Genomic DNA, 6,923 nt, shown 5'->3' with positions numbered 1-6,923 from the left:
TTTGCACAAAGCCCTACCAACAAGTAAATGCAAAAAATACACAGATGACATTCTAATAAACATAACGATTAGTCGAAAACAGCTAGATCACATTGGATGAATAAACATTAAATTGAGGTACAGGAAATATCGATTTGGCCGTTTTCGAATGATCGGTTACTAAAACACTCACTAATGGAATCTAAAGAAAATATGAAATACATTTGTATACGAACTATTCAACTTTAAGTACATTTTATAACGTTGACTTGAAAAAGAAGGAATATTTAGAAGATTGAAGACGAGATTTTCAGTGTAGTTAGATATTAATGGACCGTTCGCTTGACACGCTAACCAGTCAATTGAAATAACTGTAAAACCGCAAAACGGTTGAACCAAACGCTTAAATAGATTTTGATGCGAGCAAGTTGGATGCATTAAATAGCTACGGAATTTCCGTGTTAAGAGGGTTTCATCTACAGTGATTTGTACGGTCTATATATCTATAGCCTTTACTCACCTGCTTCGAGAAACGGTGTGTGGTCCAAAGGTATCTGGAATGAAGTAAAGTGCTATCGTAATTGGGAATTCATTGAAACTATATACCCCTACCATATGACGTTTCGTATTCGTTTACGAATAATCTAAATATACCTAAGTATACCTGAACTTTTACGGGTAGTTCAGATCTTATCGGGTGATAACAGAGAGAGTTAGTAATCAAAATCAAAATATTCATTCAAGACATTTATTGGCACTTTTGAATAGTCATTTTACAGAACTGTATCAAACGTTAAGCTACATTAATACCTACGTGTACCTTTGTTTGTTTTGATTGTGTGAAAGACGATATGGTTAGAAAGAATGTTACTTGTGAGATGACATCGGACAGAGAAGTATGGAGGAAGAAGACATGCTGCGCCGACCCCACGTAAAATTGGAATGAGGGCAGGAGGGTGATATGACCTATGTTTGAGCAAAAAAAAAATGCATTCGATTATGATATATCCTACGTATGCTAGTCTCTCTTGAGAATGTCAAAATACGCTCAATAAGATCGTGTGATTTGTGTTCTTCGATTTGTAGATGAGAAATATATTGAATAGGTAATATTTTAAATCGATCATTAGGTAAATACATAAGTGAAATGGCTTCATTTGAGTTACATTGAATACCTTCTTCTCGGTAATCGTTATCGGAAATACTTAAAAAATAAATAAAAACAATTAGAAATAATAGAAATTAATTTGCAAAGTACCCTCTGAATTTGTTATTATTGGCTTTTTTCCTAAGCCATCTGCCAATATTTTTTTTATGTAAAATGGAATATGAAGTAACTTTATAAAGATCTTTGACTTATTTTTGAAGAATGTATATTTTTAATGATTTTTTCTCCGCAATTACAGGGTACTGTATGTGAGGTTTTTGCGCAGCTATTCTTATCGGTAACTCCCAATTAAGCAAGTTCAAAAATAGCTTGTAGTGGAAATAGAAGTAGGCTACCTACTATGAAGATTAATATGATATAATTCTCTAAAAACTTATTTTAAATTCTATTTTTCATTCCTAGCAACATTTCTCATGGGATAAAAAAATCTCTCAGCTCTGTCATCTGTAATATAATTGAAGGTATCCTTTATTTGTCTAAGTCTGCGGATGATGAATCTTAAGGCGAATGGATTAATTTGTAACACCTGAGCGAATTTTAAAATGAAGTAACAGCCTTAATGAGCCACAGCTGGGCTAAGGCCACGCTCTTCTCCTTTTGAGGAGAATGCTTGGCGCTAACTCCACCACAGTGCTCCAATGCGGCTAGGTGGATACATGATGCCAATTTTAATTAAATATTAGACACATGCAGGTTTCCTTACGATGTTTTTCTTGACTGACTTAAAACGAGATGAATTATAAACAATTCAGCTTAAGCTAGTTTTATCTCGATCTATTATTTCTAAGTTTTCTAATAATTACGATGACGGTATCAATATTTTTCTGTATACTCATTATATAAATAAGTAAAAAAAAAAATATTTTGTATGTAATCTCCGGTACTAACAATTCAATTCTAATAAATACTTCACCGATTAATTATATATTTATATCACATCCTTCCCTTTATTAATATATTCCACCCGCGGGACGCCGAGGCTGATCGCTAGTTTTCAATAAGTTATGTGACCATTTTCTAAATGATTAACAGTTCCGTCAGGACTTTGGTTTTACTTTATTGTAGTGAATAGTCCGGTATCGGATGTTAATAAAGTTAAATGCTCTTAACATATGTACATACATATGTATGTCATCGTATTATGTCGTTCGCTATACGAATGTATCCGTTGAAAATTGTTATCATTATTTGAACACTAAAAATGAGAAAGAGACAACAAGAAATGGAAAGAGAGGGAAGGATCGCCTGGAGGCATAACGGTTTTTCCTTATAGTCAGTCACGGATTATACACGGATTATAGTAGAGTCAACTGACTCTACTATAATATATAATCCGTGTAAAAGAACTTCGTTGCAATAAAGATACATACATTAATCAAGAACTATGTTCATGAAGAATTTATATAAAGTTTATTTTTCTTTACTACTTTTTCGATTGGAATAAGCTCTAGGCAACGACAGGTAGGCAAATATTACAAGACAACTTATACCACGCCATCACTTTCAGGCAGTATTCAGCCGGTGATAATGATATAAAGAATTTCTCTTTTCCCTCTTTACCCGATTCCACAGACGAAGCCAGTTATCAATACGTATTTATGTGTAAATATTCCCTGATGTCTTTACCAATTGTGAACCGATTTTAGAAACTCTTATCTCCAAAGTTATATATGTTAGTAGAGTTCAAGGCTAGTTAAAAAAAAAATTGAGAGGAAAATATATCCTGAAGTGAAACTTGGGGATTTGTAAGTTGTTGTGTACAATATATTTTCGCTGCTTGTAATTGAATTTAAATGATTCCAAATTTAAAATTGAACGTAGTTAGTAACGTGTAAATTAGAGGGAAATACTCCTGTACGAATAAACGGCGCATTTAAAAGGAGGCCCTTCTAAGCGCAAACTAGATATTCTATTGAACAACAACAACAACGTCTTTACCACAAAAAGTTAAAATTTAATGACGTAACATTTATATCAATAATATTATTAAATTAGTTAAAGACGAATGTGTTCTAACTAATCTTATTAAATTTATTTGCGTCGAAATTTCAATTTGAATCAATAACAACGCAACACGAGGAATTCACCGGTGAATTAGTCGGCATTAAAAAACGACTCTGAAATTTTCCCACACGATAACATTATTTGTTTCTTTAATTTGACCAATTTCTGAAGTTTCCTTTATTATCGTTAAACTCATATATTGACTGACACCGATTTGCGACAGGTATAAACAATAAACCCGCAAAAAACTCTGACGCAGACAGTCCACATAATTGACCTGCGCAGCGACATATGTACGTATGTCACTTATATTAACAGCAAGAGGTACCGGCGTTTACCATACTGTAGCCAACACTCGAAGCGTACGGACGTGTTAAAACTTACAATCAGTGAAAATGTATACAAATCCGTTCGAAAGGAAACACTCAGTGTTGAGGCAGGCCCTTGATAAGTTCATCAAGGGTGAAACGAGACTGAGCTTCAGGAAGAAGACGTTGACGAAGAGGATAAGCAGTGATTCCTCTATGTCGTCAAATAGTACCACGGATAGTTCTCAGAAGTTCAGCTTGAAGAGATGAACGGGTATATTGTGAAGTTTTTTGTGAATAAAAATTTTGCTACGGTCTACTCGCAAAAAGGTTGGTATTTATTTTTAATTATTTAAATATTTCTAATCATTCATCGCCCTTAATTTGTATAAGATGTTCAAGAACTTAAAGTTCACGTTTATCACGTCAATAGCATAATTTTAAAAACTAATGAAACTGACAAACGCAGCTATAATAATACTATATATCAATAGAACCTTCTCTGAAATGCCTTGTATATACTTATGTCTTATTATTTTTCAGTAATTCAATTAGAAAACAAAACGTATCCATATATATTAGCTCAGACCAATTTCATAAATACATAAATTATTCCAATCCTTCGAAGTAGGTCTTTATCATTATAATTTTAACATGTAAGATCTTGGACTTGAAACTTTATAAATATTTTTTGATACTATATAATTGTCCACATTGGCAAAAAATATTCACTTAAAAGAATAAATTGTAGTTAATTGAAACAATTTGAAACCAATTTATAAAAACATAACTGCAGGTCAATTTAATCACACCCAATAGACGGCGACAAATATTGGTCTATATTGATAATATGTTTTTGATTAAACCTTGTAAATTAGGTTAAATTATGCAATACGATTTTATTATTTTGTTTACTTCTACTATTGATTAAATACTTATTAAGTTGTAACCTAGATTTAATCAGTTGATTATTTAAGCAATTATGTTTTTTCCCTTTGCGTTTGAATGTATTAAGATAAAATAAAAAGTAACTTTATAAAAAATTCACAAAAAATATACTTAATACATAAGTTTTTGAATAACATTATTATAAAATTAATTCTTAATAGTAATAGAATGTTTACGATACATAAAATAAAAATAATAGGTGAATCTAAATTTAAACAGATATTTAATTGTTCCAAAGAGGTTGTATTATTTAAGGTTTTAATAAAGTTTTCTTCTTTTGTTCTCAGGTTGAGTCGGGTCATACTTCGGAACTGGTTTCTTGACGTCAGAACATCAGGTCATTATCATTAGTTGGTGGAAATGTATGCAACATAATGGTACTATAAAATAAAGATTTATATATAATAACATGGTGTTCTTATTCCAAGTAATAAACTTCTTATTATTTATTTTCACGTTTACATATTTAGCATCTTAGATTATTTATATATCACCTTGATAATGTCAAAAGTACTAAAAGAATCGATTCAATTATTGTCTTGGTGTGAATGATAGCTACGCTTGACACTCGCCAATTGTCATAATTATTTACTAGTGTGCGTGTACTTAGTGGACAACTGTTAGGCACTATATTTTTCGACGTGTTCTTATCTTTGACAGTCTATCGAGACAGACAATCAAAGTTTACCATAATGGCGTTTATCCTATTGCGATGAAAGCAACGCTAAACATATTCGAGTTTTAAAAATAAACCTTTGAATATTATAAAGTTTTAAAAGTTAATATTTTACTGCGGTCGTATTTATTAATTTATATAGTATAAAAAATATACAAATTGCACGACGGCATTTCAATGAACAATAAAGGATTTATAAGTTATGTAGACTACCTAATAAATAATATTGATTGAACAAAACCGACCATTTTAATAAATTACATGTGTAACACTTCTTAAAAACTAAAAAAAAAACTTTGACTTGAATTGATCAATAATAAATAGTCCGCACTCTTATAAAATAAATTTGCTATACTTAAATTAATTCTATCAAACATGCTTACTGAAAATACAAATGTAAGTATTCCAAAAGAAATCGAATGTCCATTTAGATTTATTTCCTCCTATCCTATTGGCATAATATATATGACATTATATCAATAGTCTAGTACACAAAGGTTCTAAGACGTTTTCTAATTTATCGTGGTATTTCATTTACACTTCAGTATTTCATATTTTTTTTCTCCCTCTATCTTACTTAGGAGAACGTTTGTCTTAACTGATATCAAGATGGGCTCAAATAGTTTAATGGTAGTTAAGACCTATCACAAAAATAAGGTTTTTTTTTACTTATGTTTTTCGACAGTACTCGCCTTTCACAACGGAACTTAATATTGTTTTTTATTTTTCATTATTCAACAAAATTGGGTTCTAAAACGTAATAAGGGATGATAATCTAACAAAGTATGATGGAGTGGATGTTTTGCTGCCCTGACTATCCAAATAACCTAACTGATCGTAATGGTGTAACTTTACCCTCCAGGAAAGTAATAATTGGTACCATTTTTCTTATTAAACTGTAATTTTTTTCTGTCTATTCTCAAAATAGTCATCACTTTCTGAATATAGGCAACGTATACACATTCCCAAATTTACAAAAACTGTTCTCCTGAATAATAACAAAATCTGCATTAAACGTGTTTGTCTTGTGGTCGTCTACAAGTAAGTGTATCAATGATCATCTAACTAATCAGTCAGTCAGAAATTTACGACCGGTTCGGAAAGAAACACTTCTAACCTGATGAGTATTAACACTTACATTGATGTTTACAAGTACACTATTTAGTATTTTCGAGAGGGCCCATGTCTTTCACAACCTAATAGAAATAACAGGAAAACTGACGTGCTATTAATTTTTCGCATGGAACACTCGTTTTATGTGAAAACAATAATTCAGACTTCCGGTGTGTACTAGAAAACTTCATAACGAGCGTTTTTTTAGGTTTCCATTTCATATGTTTTATTTGAAGAGCTGTAGTGGAAATTGAAACACATCACACATACATCGACGTTGCATAAATGGAAAGATTAGATCATGTTATACACTCAAAATAAAACACAATAGTAAAATACACTCATCAACGATCACTATGTTAAAATGACCTAATGACTTTCCTTCTAGCTTCTTACATCAATACAACTACTAGCGACTACAATTATTATTATGATTGTTTTACCCTCTTCCAGTATTACTCTGTGGTAGTGCTATCTGCAAGGCGTTTGGGTAGGTACCATCCACCACCAACAAATATTTTAGAACTAAAGTACTATACTTAGTATTGTTATGTTACGGCTTGATGGATGAGTTAATCAGTGTAACTACAGACACAAGGGAATAACTTCGTTCATAAGGGTGGTTAGTGAATTAGAAGGAGTGATTAAAATTTCTTACGACGCAAATACCTGGGATGACCACTTACCATCAGATGACCTATTTGCCTGTCCGCCTTATCATTTCATG

The 6,923-nt window shown here is 31.6% G+C and overlaps 1 long non-coding RNA gene across 1 annotated transcript; it reads left to right on the top strand.

Moving 5' to 3' along the window:
- The first annotated feature begins 3,294 nt into the window (after positions 1-3,294).
- LOC113392212 (uncharacterized) lies at positions 3,295-4,815 on the top strand. The gene is made up of 2 exons (XR_003368391.2): positions 3,295-3,789; positions 4,695-4,815. It is a non-coding gene; the product is annotated as an uncharacterized LOC113392212 (long non-coding RNA).
- The last annotated feature ends 2,108 nt before the right edge of the window (positions 4,816-6,923 follow it).

Source organism: Vanessa tameamea, chromosome 7 (genome assembly GCF_037043105.1).
Source record: "Vanessa tameamea isolate UH-Manoa-2023 chromosome 7, ilVanTame1 primary haplotype, whole genome shotgun sequence".
Lineage (NCBI taxonomy): Eukaryota > Metazoa > Arthropoda > Insecta > Lepidoptera > Nymphalidae > Vanessa > Vanessa tameamea.
The sequence above is the reverse complement of the archived record's forward strand: the minus strand, read 5'-3'. Positions and strand labels throughout refer to the sequence as shown.